This window comes from Accipiter gentilis, chromosome 4 (genome assembly GCF_929443795.1).
Source record: "Accipiter gentilis chromosome 4, bAccGen1.1, whole genome shotgun sequence".
NCBI lineage: Eukaryota > Metazoa > Chordata > Aves > Accipitriformes > Accipitridae > Astur > Astur gentilis.
The window spans coordinates 30,490,179-30,512,914 of record NC_064883.1 but is presented as its reverse complement, the minus strand read 5'-3'; the positions used below and the strand labels follow the sequence as shown (position 1 = coordinate 30,512,914).

Here is a 22,736-nt window from a genome sequence, read left to right as displayed (position 1 = left end):
AAAAGCCTACAGATGTTTTCAAACGTGCTTTTATTCAAACCATGGGGCGCTTTGCCACTGTAGCGATTTCATGGTCGTTTATGGTATGGTTCCATCACAAGCTTATGCACAATACGAATGCTGTGATGAGCCAGAGAAGCAAAATATATTATCTCTACAATAGAGTGGAGATAATACAACAGTGTCCTGCACCTGCAAGGCAAGGGCCCAGTCTCTACCTGGGCTGTTAGACATCACCTCAGGCAGTCCTGAGCCCAAAACAATGTTTCCTGGTGATGTTTGAATTCCTGCAGGTCTCCTATGCCAAAAAATATGGCAGTGAATGTCTCACTCAGTCACAAAGCAGGTCTGCAGAGGAGGCACAACTCAGACCACGGTGATGCCTGCTGAGAGTCCTCATCCTTTTTCTTGGAAAGCAGAAACCTTGAAGTTTAGGACTTGGGGTTGACCAGCAGTGCTTTTAATAAAAAATTAAGATGAAAGTGCTTTAATGAAAGAAGCTAAAAATTAGATAATAACAACTGGTTCAGGCAAATGTTAGTGAAGGAAAAACTAGTGCACAAAACAAATTCTGGGCAATTGCTGGACTGAAACATGGGTACAGTTTTCAGTTCAGACCATCTCCAAAGCATTCATGTTTATGCAAATAAACATTCACAAAAGAATGCTGGGAAGAAAAAGAAATGGGTTTGGTAGTGTTTATCTAACCCCACATTTAAATTGCCAGGTGGAACTAAGTGCCAAGTGGTCATCTTATTAGTTTGATATGTGCTCTGTTATGACGAAGAAGCTGTTGTTTAATACAAGCCCTGCCCAACCTATGTTTGAGATGCTATAATGAGATAACATAGACTGTTTCGTTACACGGTCATATATGTGAAATGCAGATGCCAGATCTGTAAAACAGCTCATGAAATAAGCTCTTTCCACTAAATTAGTAACAACTGCTGGCATAATAAGAGGGTACATTACTTTAAATTCGTGGCAAAAGAAGTATTTTGTAGCTCATGTCAGAATAAGGGATAATTTGCATGGTTTAGATTCTCTTTATTGGTTTTCATTATTTAAAATAAGTATGTTCAGTAATGGTTTCAAAGGGCAAAAGTAAGGAGAGGAGCTGGCGATTGAATGCTTCTCTAAAGACCTGTGTAATAACTTAGAGAAGTAAGAGGAAAATACCTCTTCAGGTGACAGTGAACTTCAGGAAAATAACCAACGATCACAACACAGTGAGGAGAAATATATATAAATAATGGAACATTAGTTTGACTCAGAAGGAAATAGGATAACATGCTTACATTTTCAAAAGAAGCATTTTTGCCTTCATAATTAAGTTAGAGTTATCTTCAATTTGATTTTCCTGTTGGACTTCCAGCAGCATTTTAACTGTAAATGTCCTGAATAAAAACACGGTCAGAGGAAAAATGTGGTATTACTTTGTGAACTGAGAGCTGAGTTTTTGTTTTTTGGGTTTTTTTAAAGAATGGGCATAAATGCTTCCATGTGTTGACATGTCCCTGCTAGCAGTTAACTGTGTCCTACTGCTTCACCCCCGTGGCTGCAGAGAGCGCCGGCGGCTGGCCGGGAAGCTCTGCCGTCACCCAGGTGGGCAGCTCGGCAAGGGTGCCTGCTCACCGTGCTCACCTTCCCTCGGCAGCCATTCCCGGCCATCAGCTCCACGTGTTTATGGCTGCAAAACGTGGGAGCACCGGTGCCAAACCCAAGCCATCGTCTTTCCACCGAGCTCTAAAAGTTCAGACCACAAAGCGCTGGCGCTGATGCGGCGCTGCTCGCTGGACGTCCCTCTGAGATTTGATGAAACCAAGGAACAGCGGGGGAGAGAAAGAGAGAAAGAAGTGAGGAAAGAGAGAGGCTAGACAGAAAACGGGGGATGTGATGCAATGCTCCCGCCCTGGTGCCTGGGCCGTGGAGCCCAGCCCGTCCGCCGGCATGGCCAGGGAAGGAGGCGGCGATGACCTCCCCTGCGGCCGAGCTCCTCCGAGACGCCCGGCCAGAGCTTTGGTGGATGAGCATCCGCTGGGTGCGGCTGACCCTCCTGGGGATACGTGGTGAGCCCTTCCAGCCCAGCATTCCCGTCGTGATAAATTCTGCACCCAGAAAATGCATCCCGCGGACTGAAATAAGAGCTCCCTGCACGATGCCAGGACGTGGCTCTTTCATGTATCACCAAAGCTTCGGATTCAGCACAAAGGATGCAGGAAAGGCGATGACAACAACTCAAAGACTATTCTGAGCTTTTGCCTACAGCCATCTCTTTGAGCCTCAAATTATCTGTAGTTTCAAAGCTCTGTGTCTGAACTGCTGCATCCCAGAGGAGACCCGACCCTTAATGATTATTGTGCCTTCTATGTCCATATTGAATTACAATCCTGTTAACACCAAGACACCCAAAGTTCCTGGGTGTTTTGAAGCTCTCACCATTTTTCAAAATAAACAAGGGCTTCTCCTTTCGACGCTGCCTGTTACGGTTCCTGATTCCCAGCTCTTCCCTGCAGCATGTGGGCTACAGCTTTTCCTTCTCTCTCTGAACAGCAGGCTGGGACTCCGACTCCATCACATGGCTCACAGGGCTGGAGGCTCGAAGGAGAAGACTGGGTAATTAAAACGGAGAAAGTTGGTAGTGTTCCTCCATGAGGACAAGGCTTATTGTTTTGGAGCTGCGGAGTTTCAGACAGTGCTGGAAGCAAACTCCACTAATGCCAGCATGTCCAAAGGGGTACAGAGGTGTTGGCAGTGCCTTCCTCCAGCAGCTGCAGCCATGGACCAGCATTGCAGGGATTGTTTGCACACTGAAAGCCCACATATATTCACCCAGACCTTTCTCACCATCTTTCTAGCTCCTTTCCCCATCTGCTGCAAAGCCTGTGGGCAGGTCTGGTGCACGCTGCTGGGGGGAAGCCAGCCCCAGTGAGGAGAAGTCCTGGAGCAGTGCGGAGAGGAAGCCCTGAGGCCAGTTTCTCTCCATGCCATGGACCCAGAGTCTGGCTGCAGCAGGGCAGAAGCGCTGCCTCTCTCTAATGCAGAAGCAGACCCACCAGCGTGGGGCACAGGAACAGTCTGGGTGGCAAACGACAAAATTCAGTAGCAACTGTACAGAGAGAAAGTTTAGAAAGTTCAGAATTGACCCTGAGAAGATCCCAAACCACCACAAGCTCTTGTGACAGAAGGAGGAAGAAGAATCTAACATCTACAGAAAGATATTTATACCCCAGGGAGCACACGAACTCCCTCCTTGCCTGCTAACCCTCCTCGGCAGCACAGGCAGCTCCTTCCCTCCCATGGTAGGGCGGTCTGGCCATCAGGCTTCCCCTGCCCACGCTGAGGAGACTATCACCTCCCCTTCCTTCTCCCCGTCTTCGTTTCTCCCCTTTCCTTGCTTTCCCCCACACGTGCTATCTTCTTTTCATGTTTTTTTTATTATCAATATTTCCTTCTTCTGTTCTTTTTATTTTGTTCACTTGCCTCTTAATTTCTCTGTAGTCTGGAAAAGCTAAAGGCGCACAGCCAGTTCTGCCTCCAGTATGTACTTGAGGAGCCAAAAGCATGAAATGTAAATTAGCTTTAAAAGAAAAAATTATTTCATTAAGTAACATGGCTGGCTGGCACTCAGAAATGTCCTCTTGCAACATACCCTGGTGATCAGAGATGCATGTTATTCACTCAAAAGAACTGCATGACATATTTGAATAATGCCTTTTAAACATTTTTGAAAGAATAAGACACATTAAACCATATTCTGTAACTTGAAACTGGACCAAAAAATAACCTCTGATTTGAAACAACTTACAACACAATTTCTAGCCAAAATTAGTGTATTTTCTGAGTTTCTCTCAACCCACGTCTTCTGTTTCAATATAAATTATTCTTCTAGAATTCAGTTGGGCATATTCAGTCTTAAAACACTTTTCCTTCTAAAGCATGAGGAGTCCAAAAAACAAGGTATGTGGGTTTTCTGAGGCTGCAGCATAGCTGGACGTTTGATGGTAAGGGTACAGAAAGGAGCAGGTCGCACAGGACCAAACTGCCAACACAGGCTGTGACCAGAGGGACAGGCACTGCTGCACATCAGCTCCATACTGGTTATAATGAACAGCTTTGTAAGAGCTAGTTAAGCAAATATGAGAACAAGTAATAAAAAAGAGACCTTCTGCACATTTTCCGTCCCTCTTCTCAAGGTCTTGCTGCTGAGGGCTGTCAAAGGAGTTGCATGGAACGAGAAAAGAGTTTCACACGGCAGTGCAGTATAAAACCAGTGTGTCATCCCCAGGGCCACCCTGGTGAGACATCCCTCAGGGAAGAGGCGTCTGGCTCTGCCCTAAGCACCAGCCCTGCCTTTCTGTCCCACTTTCCCCCTCACCCACAGCATCCGCCAGCTTCTGGCGCAGCCACAGCCCCCTGCACGCCTGCCCGCACCTCTGGCAGTGAGGTGTAACGGACAGGTTTTGTGTCACCTGGAGTACTACCTGAATCTAACATGCGACTCCTACTTGTATGTGGCCAACCGCTCGCTCGGGCTGTGCCCCACGAGCAGATGGTCATCCCTTCACCAGCCATTGCCCGAGAGCTGGGGAGCGTGCGTGCGCCTGGGGCTCTGCACCTCTCATCACAGAGGCCTCTCCCGCAAGCCTTCCCCCATGATTCAGAGAAACAAGCATCTTTATTCGTGATGGTGATGTGATGTCTCACTGATGCATATTTAAAGGTCTGAGATATAAACTTCATCGTGGAAATCAAAAGGGAAAGTACGGTGCTGGCTCTCCTGCCCCACTTGCAAGACTTGCGTATAGCGGGAAATTTGGCCTTGTTATCACCATTTTTGGAACCATCTTTAGTTTTCAATGAACTAACTGCAAGCAATTTAAGAGTTTGCATCAACCCTCCCAAAGTTAGTAGAAAGACTTAGCTGGGTGCTGGATTTGCCATGGATGAGCCATAGCAATCCTATGGGTTATTTGTTAACTGTCTGCATCAGCTGCTTCCTCCTGGTGGTAAGTGACTGCTCATCGCGGACACATGACGCTGTCATTGATCCCCAGCCAGTGCCCGAGCAGGGCTCTTACCGAGGACATGTGTGTACTTCCAGAAACAGAGGGATGACAGATGAGAAAACTCTTGTGGTTTGTTTTTCCATGTAAACAAAAATGCTTTTTCATAAACACAACCAAGGATGCAGGGAGCTACACTGGGAAACAATCTTAGGAAAACTACTCTTGGCTGCAAAGTTTATTCTCCTTCCCCAGCAACATTAATGAGTTGATATGTAGCACTCAACTGTCTGCATGCAATTAAAGCTGCACCAGAGAGGGATGCATTTAGAGATGTCTGGGACACTTCTCAGAGGGAGCTATTCCAACTGCCTACCATAGAATTCTGATGAGAGTGCAGGCTAAAGCCCCCACATTTAAGATCCTCGTTTCCCTCTGGAGTCCAACAGAGAGAGTTCTGCTCCTCCAGAGAGCACTTGTGTTAGATGTCTGAAGTTAGATCGCGCGAACGGTCCCTCGCCCATCCTCAAATTCACTTAGGACAATACTGAAAAATATTTGTATTTAACCCACAGCCAGCTATTACCCACACAGGCAAATGCAGGCTTTGCATGAAAGCTCTGCAGAGCCATAACATATCCCAGCAACAGGATGGGGGACTCTGGGGGCTGGGGGAGAGAGAGAGAAATTTTAAATTAAATTTGAAATGGACGGTTCCTTGGGGCGGTTCCTGCAGCCCTGCAAAGCTTGGGTCCCCGCTCTCCAAAGCCACCTCCACACGCAGCTACTGGGAAATACTGTGTTAGAAAGCTGGAGAAAATCCTCTTCAAGATGTTTATCCCGAGCAATCAGAAAGCTGCCAGGGGCTGCCCTCAGTGGTGGCAGAGATGGGGCTGGGGGCCACGCAGAGACAGTGCTGCGGAGATGTCCCCATCTGCGTGTTTTTAGTGAGCACCTTTCAGCCTTTCTGCCCAATGTAGGGTGCCATTAGTGTTCAGGTCAATTATTTGATAGCCTGCTTATTGGGAACATATGACAGACACTTACCACATACCCTAAATATTCTCAATAGTTAGCACTTCTGAGACTCAGGCTCCTTTTTAACAAGCCAAAGCACTTAGAAAAGGTTAGACCTCCATATCGGAAGTGAAGTTTTATACTTTCCACTAACATTTTATATAGCATTTTTATTATTGATTGTAGCACAGCACTCGGGGTCTCATAGGCCCCCTTGCACTTTGTAGCCTTAAAAATAGATATTTTTTGTTGAGGGATTAAAATGCATATTAGGACATTTAGGCAATTTAAGGGAAAAAAGCCCAATGTTTGCAGCTGGCTCCATTTACTGATTACAGTTTCATTAACCATGGTAATAGTATTCCTGCTAGTAAATACTTGCTGGAGTATTTACTTTACAATGCTAAAGTATTGGTAGAAAACAATACTCTCCTTTGTTTTCTCATTCCAGTAAAGTTACCGTAAGATTACAAAGGAGTCTGATCCCAATGGAGGGCTACATTGGGGTTACACACAAACATACATATACACACACACCTAGACTATCTCTATACATTATCTCATTCACATGATTAACAGCCATTCTTTAACCAACTTTCTTCTTGTTTTTACACAAACAGGAGGTCTGCCTATATAATCTAAACATTTTCTCCGCACAGCAAGTATTCCCATTTTCTAACTGGGAGAGTAAACATCTGACCCAGAACTGGAGTTAACCATTTAAGTCTTAAAGAGTAGTAAGGAGTAAAAATAAAAGTTTTGCATGAGCCAAATGAGTGCTCAGGAATAGGACCCTGGTGGGACAGGGCAGGACAGGACAGGACAGGACAGGGACAGAGAGAAGGCAGTGGTTTCCAGGGCTCATTGTTTCCGGCAATTTTCCTCCTTTGTCCCCTCCATCTCTGCATCTCCCTGCACATCCATAGGCTCCCCAAGCACAGCCTGCTCTGCCATCATAGCTCCATTTTACATCAGTACCTTCTTAACTCAAGGCTGGCTCTTTGTTCTCTTCTGGTCTTTTCTTTTGCATCCCTGAGAAATTTGTCTACAGTTAAGAGCCATCTGTCATCTCCTAAAGACTTCTCCCTTTTGTAATTCATCTGTCACTCTCACATCTGCTGGGGATTTAGCAGAAATTAAACAAGGTCTGAATGTCTCAGAAGCTGGCCCTATAAGACAAGAAAATAATATAAAATCATTGTTTGGTTTCCACTGGAGAAAAAATTTAATTTGAGTTTACATCCCCCTGGCTTTCTGAGATCTTTTCCCAGGTCAGAATAGGCTGGGCTTGTGTCTATCTGCACTTTGAAAGGAGGGCCTACCTTGGAGACTGTATCCCTCATCCATTGAAAAGCACAAATAATTATTTACAAATATTACTGCTTACTAGCAAGTTATCTCTGCTTGACCCTACTTTTTCATGCAGGAGCCCTACTCAAATACTTTCTGCATTGATAACTGTGTTTCATATCCACCAAGGATGTGTTCAAAATCTGTCATGCCATCAAAGGTATCTGCAAGGATTGTTAAGTGTCTGGGGGTTTAACAGTACTGAGGCTTTCACTGATTGCAAAAAAGTATCCATTTTAAAATGTACAAATTTACAAAGAAAGTGCTTTCTTAGGGATTGTCCTAAAAAAGTCCTGCTGAGATTTGTACTGACAATAAACATGCACTGATGGACTGAATTAATTTTCTATGTGATCGAAACACATGATGTGTTTGATAATGGAATTACAGAACACTCTGCTCTCATAAGAACATTGCTGCAATCAAATATTCTTTTCTGAATCTGGCACAGCTGACATATGAGCATGCACACAAGAGGAAGAAAGGGGGAGAGCGAGATGCATTTGCCTTGGGATGGGAGGGGAAGCCAGGGAAGGAGGCAGCTGCAACAGCCGCACGTTGGGAAGAGGTGGCCGAGTCACACGGACAAATTAGGGGAACAGGGAAGAAGGGATGTTCGGTGGGATTTGCCTGGCTTCACCAGCCTTGCAGCTGCCTTCTCACCAGCAGCAATCTTTATTCAGAGCACACGACAGGCACACAGAGGAGGAGCCCAGCTCTCATTTTCACTGAGATAAGATGCAGCATCTGGTACAAGCAATAAAATTAAATGCAGCAACAGCGGCCTGTGTCTGTAGGTACCTAGTCAAGGTGTGCACAGTGACACTGAGCTGCAGCAGCCAGGTGGGAGCCAGGCTCCCAGCAGATCCACGTGAGACATCCCCAAGTGAGGAGCTGCTGGCTGATGAGTGCGTCTCTGCACCAGCGTCTCCTCTGGCCACGTCCGAGCCAGCAAGCAAGCCTGTTCTGACAAGCCAGAGCATGATCCAGTGCTGCCTGCCACAACATAAAAAGAAGTGTGTTAGACCAGCTGAGGTCTGATTTTTGTTTTTCTCCTTTAATTTCCCCAGATGCAAGCTGAGACACAAGTGCAACAAACACAGGGGTTAATTTGGCAGCTGTGCCAGATAGATAGACTCACTAGGAATTCGTGACCCCAGAGTGAGTCCCAGAAGAGACAGACCTGACCGTGACATTTGGTCATTGCAGCTGCAGAGCCAAGGAACCAGTGAAGCTGTTTGGGCCAGCAGCGGGAGGAGCACCCAGCCTTTGGTGGTGGGACCAGAGTCCCCCAGCACCCTGCAGTCCTCTGCCCCCCCCACAGCAACACCTGTGCCCGACCCCTGCCCCAATAGCATCCCTCAGCAGCGTGGCTTCATGAGGAGCTGTGGCACATTGATCTTTTCCTATTGGGTTTTATTGGTAAAAATAGACAAGCCTAAAAGATTTCCACAACCTTCTGAATTTACTGTTTTTCAGGAAACCCTGACACCTACACAAGGAGATGAAGAAGCCAAGGCACCATCCTTTGGTATTACCCACTGTAGCTGCATTCAAAGATTTTCCACCCTAACACCAGTCAGTGATCTCCCTCTCCTCCATGTGGAGAGGAAGACACGTTCCAAGAAGCCCAAGGAATGGTGAGAACAACAGCTTTGCAAAAACAACAGGCGCATCTGGGGTTTCCAGCCCTTTTCAGTTTTTCCCAGGTACATTGTCTTTGGGATTGTGACAGGAACAGATGGTACGTCTTTTTTCTTTGAATTGTATAGTCTGTATTCATTACCAAGCTGGGCTGATCTTAAAATGTGTGTTCGTCTTCCATTTGTTGCACTGTGCATCACTGCCTTGGGCTAAGATGCTATTTTTGTCAGCTTACTATTTTTGAAAGGAGAGAGACACATGCATTTTAAAAGCCACCTTCTTAGTTAATCTCAGCCACTGACATGCCTTTGAAGCTTTGGTTTTGAAAGGATGTGGTATCAGTGATCTTGACAAACATTTCAGTTTGCCCACTGCCATCCAGGGACTGTGCACACAAGTTTGCTTTTACTAACTGCAGAAATACAAGCAGAACAGACTTACAGTAGGTTTATAAACAAGAAGGTCACAAGGTTAATGTTTGACTCTAATCCTAATGACTTCTTTCAGCCACGCACAAAGCATGACAACAGAAAGAATTCACTAACAACAAAGTAAAGATAAACAAGTACAAGAGAACAACCCTCTCCTTTGTACACCAGCTTCAGAAGTTGCACAAAAGTATTTAAAGTACAAATAAAAATACCCTAGTTTTATAATAGATGTAACTTTATCCATTCCTCTCCATTATATGTGCAATAAGTTGCTCCAAGGTACCAATAAATATATCAGAGGAACTTACTGGTTTATAAATATTTTGAAAAAATAGAAACTATTGCTTAAATAACCACTGTATAGAGAAAATAATCTCCCACGGAATCTATTAAACCGGGTTAATGAACTAGCAGGAAAAAGTTTCAAACCTATTCCCCCAACATCTAATTCAGAGCAATACTTTCAAGCTGAGTTTCAGACAAAAATAATGAGGAAAGTTGTTGAATATGGTTTTGAGTGAGCAGAAATTAAGTCAACTGTTTACAGAAATGTTTGCAAGCTGTGACAAATACATTCTGAATTGTTTAGTTAACGTGCAAGGTGATTCAAAATACAGCAACTACATTATGACTGTTATAAAGGCTCTGTCAAAATATAACAATATTGCTAAGGGCTCTTGACACACATAGTGGATCCAGGCCAGTAAACAAACCCCAAAAGAAGTGCACATAGTTTACAAAAAAAAACAAATGCTGCTAGCAAATCTCTTCAAATTTCTTTTCACAGATAAAAGCAAAACCTTATCAAAAGATTGCTTCTGTGCCCAGAATATTTGTTCTGTTTCAGGACAGTTTATTTTGGCAACTTACTCAACATTGCGTCTGTAATTAAATGATGAAGATGAGACAACGTGGCTCTGGAGAGAACATAAGAAATTGCATCTTATCTATTTGCCGTTTATTTACAGAATTCTTCATGTTTTGGCTGCCCTAATGTATTTTTCATTAAAGCAGAAGGGCAAGTTTGACACACAACCTTCTTCCTCAGTGCACACAGGAACTGTTATCCAGAGGCAAAGTCCAGCATTTTCTACCATCTCAGCTTCTACCCCCATCAGCAATTTATAAGTGATTCCCTCTGCTTTGGAGACTCGATGTCTCCTGGTCTATACCTGCCTCACTCCATGATAGGAAAAACATTCAAGCCCACTTCTGGCTCTGCAGAAGACCTGAGTGAGTATCTTAGTTGGAATTAAGTTCACATCTAATGGAATATGAACATCTATTATTTCCAGCATGGGAGTACCCTGGTGTCCAGCGCTGCCTCACTGTGGGGGACCCCGAGGACCCTTGACACAGTGTTTTGCTGACAGCCCATGAGAGATGTCTCTGCTGATCCCCAGCTGAAGGATTTTCCCAGAGCAACACAAGAACTCCCGTGGAGGGCTGGAGATGGGGCTCACCTCTCTCCAGTCCTGATCAGAGGAGTGACCATAAATGCTATGCTGAGAATGGCACTGCCTTCTCCAGAGGAGTCTCAAGCCCAAAGGGACAGTGGGGAGATCATATGGTGACACCTCCCAGAAGGCACAGGCAGAGTCCTGCTGGCATGGATTATGCTACAGCGAGGCAACGGCAGCATCCTCCAATTGTATCAGCAGATGGAGTGGGACTGAGCATATCTAACATCTGAAAGTCGAGTGCTCACTCTGCCGGGGTCGTCTCGGCTACCTCCATGGGCAGTGCAAGGGAGGTATCTAAGACAGTGGAGTGAGTGTCCAGTGGAGTCACCAGTCTCCCTCCCCTGAAATGCATGGATAACTAGCTGCAAATTAGTTGGGACTTAGTCACAGCATGGACATCTGTGTCTGGACGAGCAGCACAGAGCTCCTTTCACATGCTTCCTTCTATCCAAAATACCTCCCTAGAAACACCGATTTTTCTGGTGGATGATGAAGACAGTCTGGGATATCTAACTTAGCTGTAAGCTTCAACAGTGCATGGTAAGAAAACGAAATAAGGTGGTTCCCACCGGTATTAAATTGCTACTCAGATGTCCTGGTGTCCACCATGCAGTGTCTAGGCTCAGGTACCATTAGGTGAGGTCATGGTCCTGCACCAGAGGGACGGAACAACTCTGCAATGGTCTTGACCAAAGGCTCATGAGGAGGGGACTGTGAGAAGGCAGGAGACCATGATGGCTCTCAAGGCACAGCTGTTTCTGAATGAGCTCCTCGGGCCCACCCAAGTGATGAGTTTGGACTTCACCCAGTTCATTGGCATCAATGGGTGATGTGAAGACTTGGGCTATCAAGAGAGACATGGTTTTATTTCTTATCCACCTAAATCAGCTCATGGTTGTGTGTGACTGTTTATGAAAGCAGTAGTGTAGATGACCTTCCAGCCAGGAGTCTTTGGCCGGAAGGCTTTTTTTCCCCTCTGTCACCATTTCAGCCTTCCCACTGCTGTTGTCCTGACAAGGAGATTTAGAAATGTTCGTGTTTTCTGACAGCAGGCTGGAAACTTCTCAACATGAAATGCAACCTTCACAAGGGGAAACATCATCCTAAGTTGCAGAGAGACATGAAATGGCAGAGAGACATGAAATACCCCTGCTTGAATGCAGTGGTGGGAAATCTGTTAGTAATAACAACTGCAACAGCGGGCCCATAAAACATGCTTACCAGACCCAGGATTCACTGAAACACAAACAAGCTGTACACTGATAGATGCAGGCTTCAGAGAATCAATGATCTTCATGAAGAGCCCCCTGCTTGTGGTGACCCCCTCGGTGAGGGGGCGAGCACAGGGGCAGGAGGCTTGGGTTTCCACGGGAAATTTAAAGAGCTGTTGCACCTCACTCCTCTCTGCTCCTGCCCCCCCCCAGCCATCAGCACACCGCAGGCAGCACGGTCCCACCAGCGTCCCTGTGGCTGCTCGAGGGATGGTGGCTGCCACCAGCCTCAGCGGAGCTACAGCAAGAGGCACCAATCTGTCCGACACCAATGGGTCCCGTACACCCATACCTGCACATCAAACACCTCCAAAAGCCCAGTGAGCAAAATCCCTCACTGTCCTGGGGAACACTGCTGCCTGCCCTTGCCTTTGCTCTTCCAGACTTAGCAGGGCACTCCGGCAGGAAAATATTAACTCAACTCCCACAGTAAAAATGCCACAGAAGGATAACAAAAAGAGCATCATTTTTATTCTTCTGATGTGTACACAAATTTTTTCCCAATTCCTGAGCAGCAATGCTCTGAGATAGGCAGAGATGTGTTTGAAAACTAGCTCCTCATTAGGTACAGGAATTGAATTTCTCAAACGTTCTTGTGACAAAGTAAAACAAAACAAAAAAGCAAAGGGTTTGTCTCTTTGCCATCATCAGCTAGGATGTGTCAAGAATTTGCTTCCATAATGAAGACAACTTGGCTGAAGCATTTTCAACCTGTAGAATAAATTAACTGGTTTTAAAACAAAACTTAAATTTTTATCACAGCTGACAGACAAGCTGTGTCAGATTGGCTCCAATATAAAACTGAGCAAATATCTATCACCAGTGTTCCCTCTGGATTCAAAGTGATACTGCTTCAGTCATGTTCTTGGCTCCTTGTGTCCTCCTCTGAATTCCCTTCACCACACAATTGTGGAAACCTGATTTTAAACTCATGCACTTGGATCTTCCCAAGCATGGTAGTTTTTGTATGAAATGAGAGACTCCTGGAGGTGCCAGGAGAGTGTTTCTAGGCTCTTTAGCCAGAGACAACTAAATCAGACAGGATAGGTCTGTGCAAATTGTGCAAAAAAAGGCCGAGACACAAGTTTTTCTAATGTGTCTCTGAAACAATGAAGCACAATTTTAACTTTACACCCAGCCAATTTATCTCATAACTGCCTAACAGTTTTTGAGCATACAAAAGCTGCATGTAGGTAGTTTAGAAAAGCAAATTTTAAACACTTGCTAAAACTCTTCAATCCTATTGAGTTGATACTCTGCTTCTCTCTAAATAGTTATCTTTCCTTGGCTGCTTACAAACCTCAGGAGCATCTTTCAGCTGGGACAATCTTTGGTCTGGGAACTGGATAAAGGAATCGACTGTATTAGCAAACACAGCACAAACTAAGAGACAGGACAGCACATAAGCCAAGCCAAATGAATGCACTGTTATTCAAACACATATAACAGAAAGGGCCTTGCCACTACTTGGACTGAAACATGAAGGCTCTGACCTGAGTTTTAGACAGTAAGTGGCTAGAAAAGCCCAGGCAATGATCTGGCCAAAGTCTTGGCACTGTACAGCACCCTGTGTAGGTTGGGAAAGGACTAGTGGCGTCCTGAAAGGAGCACCTCCCAGTTACACCAGGTTTGAAAGCCCTGGAAGCCTAACTTCTCTAAACAAACCATCCAGTTAACCCCACACACACACTTATTTTGCCCAATTTTAGACAGATTCAAATTGACAAACATTTTCCAGAGCTCTGACCTTTCCCAGTCTGCCCATCTCTGGCTTCACCTCTAATTAACAAGCGCTTTCTCCTGAAATATCTATTACGCATCTATTCTAAGCAAAAACTAAACACACAGAGGCTGTTCCCGTGCAGAGCTTACCCCGGGGAGCTCTCTGACAATGAGCAGCAACCTGCTGTCCATTCCCATTTCCCCAAGGTCATCAGCAAAATGGAGAGTTTGCTCCTTTTGTAAACCCCTCACATGCTGCCAAAGCAGAACATACACTTCAGTATCCAGACTGGTGACTTCAGAGAGCATAGAAACAGAAATGCAGAAAGCACTACAAGGGAGGATTCATTTTTTCCCAGTGATGTCAAAAAGCCCTTGGATCCTGCTGCATGACATGGCCAGGAATGCTGGAAGCTGCTAAGAGGATGGAGACTTTTCTTCACCTTAGAAGAGACAGTGCAGATCAGCTTGGCACAGGCCACGGGTTCATGATGTAAAACATGCAGCAAAATCAACTTCGGGTGTTTTCCCGAATGTGGTGTCCATTCCCACTCTGGCGCCGTATTGCACAGCCCCTGACATTGTGCCAGTACCACTCTTCATGTGGCAAGCTGAAATACAGATTAAGAAGAAGATCCAGCTTTTAAAAATGTAAGAAAAAAATCTTTTTTTTACTTTCTAAAGCTGGATTTGCTCTCAGATGGCTTCCCAGCCTCCAAAGTAGTGAGCCAGCACAGGTGGGGACATGCACGGAACAGGAGTGACTGTAAAGGATGGGGGTAGAGGCAGGTGTATGCTAAGTACAAGGATGTCAGCATTATCGTGGCACTCCCTATGGTGTGGCTGGGTTTGATGTGCACAAGCTGTACAGTGGGGTGACAGATCTAGCATGTATGCAAAGGGAAAAGAAGCTCATGAGCTGTGTGGTACCTCCATCACCCACTCCTTAGCCAGGCTTTCAAAGATGACGCTCGGCTCCTGTGCTCCCACTGGGCCATCTAGATGCACGCTGGCAGAGTGGAGCCATTTACCTTTTCAGAGAGCAGAATGCGATCAATTCCAGGACAAGATGCTCAGAGCAGAAGACTGCCCAGAGACTTGGAACTGACTTTCACTCTTTTTTTCTGCAGTTCAAATTTACCAGGCAATAGCCAGAAAAGGGACCGAAAGCATAAAACTGTGTCAAGCCCAAGATCAGGGTCCACAGAGTGGCATACAGCAGCAAATGGGTCTAATGTTTGTGCAGTGTTAGAAGAGCAACAAGGAATTAGTTATCAGAGCAATGGATACTCCAGATACTGTCAACAAAAGGATTCAGCCTGAAAGCCAGTGGGACCATTATTCACATTAAGCTATTTCACAAACCATGGCGTTCCCAGAAAACCTGATACAGAGCAAAGTAGATAAGAAGGTGAAGAAGGTTTCCAGAGGTGATCTGAGAAAGCATGTGAAAAATGTCTGCATGAAAAAAACCCACATGGGAAAGGGCACAGTTTGTAACAGTACTGAGGGGAGAAAATACAATAGCAAGATGATTTTTTGAGCTGCAAGCTTCAACTCTGCAAGCTACATACGAGCTAAGAGGAGATGTGCTGGCTGCAGACACGCTCCCATGAGCATCCGACAGCTGACTGCCAAAGCACCTCCTAAACGTGATGATCTGATGGTCGAAGTCCTGTCAGCTCACAGACAAAATGGAGCAGGACTGCTCGTGTGACTGCTGGGGATGAGATGCTGTAGAAAGTGTCTGTGAGCCAAGGGAGGCGCATTCCCAGGCTCTGCCGGGAAGCTCAGACAGAGCCTCAGTGCTAGGTGGGGTTTTGTTGAAAGGCATGGTGACTACATTAGCAATAGAGCACAATACTTTGCAAAGGGTACGAGGAAGCCAGATAGTGGTTAAAATATCTCAGAAAAGAGCTGTCACTGAGAAATTTTATACGGAGCAGTGGAATTAGGGAACACAGTAAACCTTACTGCCGATGCCAAAAAAGTATGGGACAAGTCAAGCCCATGTGAGTGACATGAGGAAACTGTTCCTCTGCAGCAAAGTAGGCATGGATATGTTTAACTGGAAAGAAAACTAAATGCTCACCTCAGGCAATGCTCCTTGCTCTTCTGAGCTGTCCATGCTAACAGATGCTACATCTAAACAGAGGATTATGGATATCCCATTCTTCTTCACTTTAGTATATGCCAGAGAAGCAAATACAAGTTAGTGGAGTGGATCCAGACCATTTCTGGTAAGGCAGTTTTATTCCAGAGGAAGAGCACCCACAGGAGGATTGCCAGAAATGGCTATGTCACCTTAAATTCCCAACCAAAACGAACCAAACACATAAACAGGGCCTTTTCTGGTACCTTCCAAAAGAAAGTCTCAACATTTCTTACAAGCACTACTCCATCTCACAGTCCTTTTCTGATATATTGTGTATGTGGGAGATGAAGCTCCAAAAGGGTCAATGAATTGCATTAAAGCCTGTGGCAGTATTGGTAAAAGAGACAAGATATGATTTCTTGGTCCTACTTAATAAAAATAATGTCTTCTTTATTTGGAGATGTCCAGATTCCTTCTCCAATCTATATATCAATAGATGTTTATCCTTTCTAGTGATTTCAGATTTTACTTATTGTGGCAAGTTAAAGGAACAATTTGTATTTTTATGACTGTTTTTATAGCATGCTTAAGCATATCACATAATTTACTTCATAAACATCACAATATCACAATGCAAACTTCATTAAGCTTTAGCAGAACTAACTACATTGTCAACTAAATACATGATTAAGAAAATGTCAACCAACTTACTTCTTGGCTCTCATACCTTAGGATTTGATTACTATAAATATATGCAGTTGGATGCACTGCCAAATACTGTACTTCAATGTTTGTCCATAAAATGTAATTTGAAATGCATGTAGGATGGTACAGCTTTTGTAAGAGGAAGTTATTATCTGTGATAAAAGCAATTGTTGACATTAGAAATACAAACTAGAGGATTCAGATGGGAAATTTAATAAAAACAAATGTAGAAAGGAAAAGGGAGGTTAACAATATAGCAAAGCAAAGCCAGATGTAGCAGTAAATATCTGCCCAGAGGCAAACCTGGACTGCTACCTATCAGAGTGGCAGCACAGCTGGTTTATTTTTTACACTAGACATGGTCGGTAGGCAGACAACAGGCAAGTATGCACTTAAGCTGAGAAAAAGTAAAGCTAACCATACATTTCACTCTGACGTGTTATCTTAAAAGAGGGAAGGGCCATTTGGTCAGGGAGCTTTTTGGTTTTGTTTTGTGTTTTAAACAAATGCTACTACCCACATTTCCTCTTAGCAATCATCCGAGTTGCATAGGTAAGTAAGAAAGCAAGCAAGCCAGGAACACTCAGTCAATATGAGCTTTTCTCCAGCACGTAGTGGGCCACAGGAGATGCACCAAAGCTGTGCAACTCCTGCCCATGGACCACCTCCACCTGTGCAGGGCTGGGGTGCTACCCCCAAATGAAGTGTCCCGTTTTCCCACTTCAACTCCTCTTCCAGCATGCAGCACATGCATAACAAAAAAAAAAGCTTTGAGAACTGCAGAACAAGGCACTCTCTGTGCATCCAGCTCAAGTACACTTCCCCAGGATGAGTAGAGTTATGGGCAAGGAGAATTTCCTTGGTGAAACTCATGCTGGGAGCCAATGACCCCGCTTGGAATAATCAGAAAGTTTGAATAATCTAATTGTACTGTGTAATTTTTTTTCAGCTTGAAAATGTCAGGAAGAGGATGTTACAGCAGGACACAGGCTAATACACAGAACAAGCTGGCTCACATTACTATCTTCTGGCTCTTTTTATTTTCTTATTTTGGTGTTGTATCCTGCAGTTGTATCACTCCATAGTAACAACCTGCTGAGTGAGAAGGGGATTTACAGTGCTTTTCTCTAGTTCTTAAAGTATTTCTGTCACTTAGCTGCCATTTCAGAGTTAAAGGAGAACTAACTACACATTTTGGACTGACCTAGCTGTTTTCTCCCTTTTTTAAAGAAAGCTTTTCACTGACAAATGTGGCAGAAAGTATGTTGCGTTGTGGGAGGGAAGCAGTGTTTGGTATCCAAGGGGTACATCTGCACTAAATTATCATGCTCTAAAATTTGGACTGATTTTTCGATTAACAAACTGTTTTACCATGTTCCTTTAACTATTGGAGAAGTAAGTTGTCTGTCAGTGTTTCTCTAGCAAGAGTTTAAACTGAACATCAGCCTCAGTGCGAAGCTCAGCAGTCACAGGCAGGGCAGGGTAGAGGGGAGGCAGAGCCTCCGACTGGGAGCTGGTACCTGGTACCTGCACCTCGGAAGCTAATGTGGGGAGGAATTAGTGTTTAAAATTGTTACCCATGAAGAGCAAACACACTGACCTCCACAGAGGATTTTATCCCTGTGTACACAACCGTATACAGCCACTGGAGCTCTCTCAGCGAAGGGAGTTGGGCAGGTTCAATATTTAAGCCACATTTCCAGCAGATGCACGTGGAAATCTGCAGCCCGGTCTCAAAGGCATTACTCAGGGGTGCACTGGGAAGGCATGGCCGGGCATAGCCCCGACATGGGGCAGGGGGCTGTGCTGCAGCACGGATGTGCCCCTGCCACGAAGGGACCTTGCTGGCTTTTGCTGACAGGGATTGCACACCCAGGGAGGACCTGGCAGGGGCAGGAGTGAAGGGTTGGGGCGGAGGGCACTGAAGACACCTAAGCTAGCTGCAGGGGAAGGGAGCCGGGCACATTCGCAGTGATAACTTGGGAGAGGCTGCTTTTTCAGCATTATTTTCACTATATTTTCACTATATTTCATTATATAATTGGTGCAATGAGGCTCCCACCGGCTGTAGGTGGGGAGGGGGGACATAAGGGCACTGACGGAGGACAGATGCAGCCCCTTCCTTTATGCTAACCAAATGCTCAGTGACAAGCAGAGGAGAGAAAGAGCAGCAGTGAAATGGAGATGCGTGTGATCGTGGCACTGGCGCCCATGAGCTGGCACTGAGGGGATGGACAAGGAGGCGTTTGGCGGCACCTTGCACAGCTTGACTGCAGCAAACTGCTTCCAGCGTAAGCCCTGAAACCCCATTCTAGAAACGTTTTGAGTCAGAACCAAGAGGCTTTTCCAGCTCTGCTACGAATTCAGTTTCTCAATGTGATGAGATCCTTCCTGGCTCCGTGAGCTTTCATGTGGCAGCAGGGCTGGGCTTCCGAGCCACGGCCAAAACATCTGAGTGCACAGAAAACAGAGGCAGCTGGAAAGTAAAGGTGGAAATAAGCTTGGGGTGATATTTTCCCTCATAAGGAGTTGGGACAATCTATTTTCTCCATAAATCTTTGTTGCTTAAACTATTGAGCAACTCAACTTATACTAAGGAGAAAAACAAATAGACAAAACAATGAAACAAGAAACTTCAGACTTGTGCAACTAGCCCTTGCAGAGAGGACTGCCTCCAGCATAGACAGGTAGCCCTTTCACCTTTTCCACTCTGGTCGCTATATGTAGGCAGTTTTATGCATTATCTTCCCAGATCTGATCCCAGGCTTGAGATCTAGAGAGTCTGGGGATGTTAGAATCTACAGGAAAGATACTGTAAGTTTTTGAGTGGTTTGCCATCATATCTAGCAATGGGAGCTGAAATGAAGCTCCATGCAAACAGAGCGACCCACCAGCCCGGACCCAGGGCTCACCCTCCTCCTCGAGGAGCAGAGGGTGGACAGAGCAAAGTGACAGGGGTTGTCTGACAAGGTCATTCACTGAAAGAGCTGAGAAGTTATCTCATGTTTTGTGAATGCTGATCCTGTGCCCTTTACTCAACTCGATGAGACCTTAAATTATACGCTGTGGAGAGTCAAGATCATAAATAAAAAGGAGGGCTCCTCAGATAATGGCATTCCAGTAGGCTTACAAATATGCCTCATTTGGGAACGTATTACATTACAGTTTCGGACTTGCCAAATGATCTTCTGTTCTATTTATTACCAGCAGCCTTATATCAGGCTCATATTTCAAGTTCTTAATTTGTGCAACTTTTGTTCTACCTCAAAAAAAAAAGATTTTCTTTTTTCCCTTGATCCCAGTGCTCTTACCACCCAGGAATCAGAACTGACCAAGGACATCAGGAAAAACCCTGACATACCCTGGCTTTTTCCCCAGGTGCCCAGCTGAGGTACCACTAATACTGCAGCAATAAGATCAGCCCTGTAGGAAGAGATTCGCCTTTGTTGGCACTGACGTCAAGCTCACACTTCAGAGATCAACTTTTTGGCCCCAGGAAAGCACTGGCCAAACAAACAAGCGGCCTTACATACAGAATTAGATCGGGGACACCAAGTAAAGTGAAGCAGATTCATTCTGATGGCCCACGTAGCAATGTTTGACTTACCCAGCACAAACTGGCCAACCCAGTTCCATCAAAGTGCTCTGTGGTCCTGCTCAAGATTTCAGACATGTGTTATGAGGAGCAGCTGCTGCTCCAGGAAGCATGTTTCAGTCCGGGCAGGATCAAGCCCTGAGAGCTTCTGGTGCATGTTTCAGAGAAATCAGCCTCAGCCTTAGGTATCCAAGTTGGCTGTTGTAAATATTTATTCATTAAAGAAAGTCCTTGTTTGTTCCTGGTGCAGTTTCATAGTCTTCTAAAGACTCACGAACAAGGGAAATGTATGGGCAGGGAAGGGAGGAGGAGGAATTTCCTCCCTTTCCTTATAAGTTAAAAAAAAAAAAATACAAAACCCTAGCTTGCCTTGTGGAAAATAAACTTGTCCAGTTTTGTATACATATGTTTCATGTACAAACTTTCAGTGACTCAGATGTGAAATGTGCCTCAGGTTTGTTATGTGTTTTGTTTAGTTTTCTAACTCTCCCTGAGAAAACATGGGCCGCAGTTCAGGCTGATGTCTATCCCATCCAGTAGATTGCAGGGGATGCACAATAAAACCCCAATCCGGTGAGTGTTCATGCATGCATGAATAGACCTGCATTCACTGGGCTTTCTCATGCATGTAATTGTCTGCAGGATCAGGGCCTCAGGCACGGCACAGAACCTGGGTTTGTACATTTACTTGGGGCTGGAATTTGTTGCATTATTTTGACATAAACTGTTCATCTCATTTCAGAATTCACTGCTACATTCACGCCAGCATTCCCAACTGGACAGGACTGATTTTAAGCAAGCTTTAAGAAACTACCAATCTTTTTTTCTTTCCTGTCAGCATTGATCTCCGTCAGACCCATTGTGCCTCCTTTTTAATCATCTTGCTTCTCCCGCAGCTCTCTGATTAGGTCACATTTCAATTTGTGCCCGCAGAGTTGCTCCCATGTTAGTGGCTGGCAACATTACAAACACAACTTCTTGGCGTTCATGACAGAACCAAGTCAAAGACCCCCAGGTAACTACAGATAGTTGGAAACTACTTCATGCATTTGAGCTATTTCTGCTTCCTTGTGATGCATAAAGAAGAGCTACAATGTGGCCGATGAGGTGCATTTGATTTGTTTGGATCCCCACCTGGGAACTACTTGTCTCTCATTTTGCTTGCCTGGAAAAATTTATTGTGACTTCAGGCGCCTTAATTGAGGGCCTGAGGGTGTTGACCTTCAGCAGCAGTCCCATCTATTCCCCACATCCATCAGTCACTGAGGTTAAATAGTGTGCGGTATTAAAAAAACCATGAACATCATCTCAGCATTTGTCAGTCCCTTGGATCATGTAGTTTATTTCATTCATTCAGTAGCTAGCAGGGAGTAGGGAGAAAGGAACCCCCGAACCCACCTGCTGTCGATCTAAGGGGCTGGGCTGGGTCCCAGAAGCCACAGATGAGCAGCACTAGGCAGCCTGGGGGTTAAGCCTTGACTTGGATTGTATTTGCATTTTGGGGGTTCTGACTCTGTTTACGAGTTTGTGATGAGAACCCCCTTGGTGAAATAAACCTTCACCTCATGTTAGCTCATGGTCATCTGAGTGAGGCTAAGATGGGACAGTTGTCCAGAGATGGCAAAGCCAAATGGAGCAGGGAGGACCTGTCCCAGGAGCAGTGTTTTGGACCTCCAGACGTCAGAGGGAGTTTCTTGCCATCCTAATAGGGCCAAGAAGGGAAGTTACTAATGTCAAACCCTGGGATGTGGGGAGGAGTTCTCTCTGACAGGTACAAGGTTATGTTAGGACCCCCATTCCCTGCCAGCCACAGGAAGCCCAGAGATACCCAACACCTCCAGGCAAACTCTTGAGCGACACTTCTACTGCACACAAACATTTTGGTTACTTGTCTGTTTGGGAACAGAAATACATGAAAACTACAATCCAGTTTCATGGGTTCTTGGTAGCATGCTGTTTATTGTTCCCGGAGGAACAATAAGGATTCTTAAAAGCAGATGGACTCAGACGCTCTGATGATTTGCTGTAGAAGCAAAACAATGGGCCAGATTTTTTAAAAATAGAAAATTCATCCATTGCACAAGTAAACCCCGCTCTCCTCTATGCAACAAAGTGGGACAACATGGATAATGTTTTGCAGCACGTTTTGCAGATGCAACTGAATAAAGGGTTTTCCTGACACAATAATCATGTAAAAATCAAACATGAGCAAGGACTTAAAAACAAATATAATCACATAATCACATAACTGCAGAATGGTTGAGGTTGGAAAGGGCCCCTGGAGGTCATCTGGTCCAACCCCCCTACTCAAGCAGGGACACCTACAGCCAGTTGCCAGACGGCTTTTGAATATCTCCAAGGAGAGAGACTCCACCACCTCCCTGGGCAACCTGTGCCAGTGCTCAGTCGCCCTCACAGTGAAAAAGTGTTCCCTGAT

General features: G+C 45.1%; 1 long non-coding RNA gene across 29 annotated transcripts in view; it reads right to left on the bottom strand.

Moving 5' to 3' along the window:
• LOC126038055 (uncharacterized) overlaps positions 1 to 20,581 on the bottom strand; it is an 85,959-nt gene extending 65,378 nt beyond the window's left edge. For 17 of the 29 annotated variants that reach the window (XR_007505882.1, XR_007505875.1, XR_007505872.1 and 14 more), the window contains exons 1-5: positions 20,312 to 20,581; positions 18,961 to 19,180; positions 14,835 to 16,856; positions 14,055 to 14,515; positions 8,175 to 8,369 (exon numbers count right to left, since the gene is read on the bottom strand). This is a non-coding gene — a long non-coding RNA (uncharacterized LOC126038055). The remainder of the gene's footprint in view (positions 1 to 8,174; positions 8,370 to 14,054; positions 14,516 to 14,834; positions 16,857 to 18,960; positions 19,181 to 20,311) is intronic. The other 12 variants (XR_007505871.1, XR_007505891.1, XR_007505876.1 and 9 more) reach the window with 11 other exon arrangements.
• Positions 20,582 to 22,736: the final 2,155 nt, after the last annotated feature.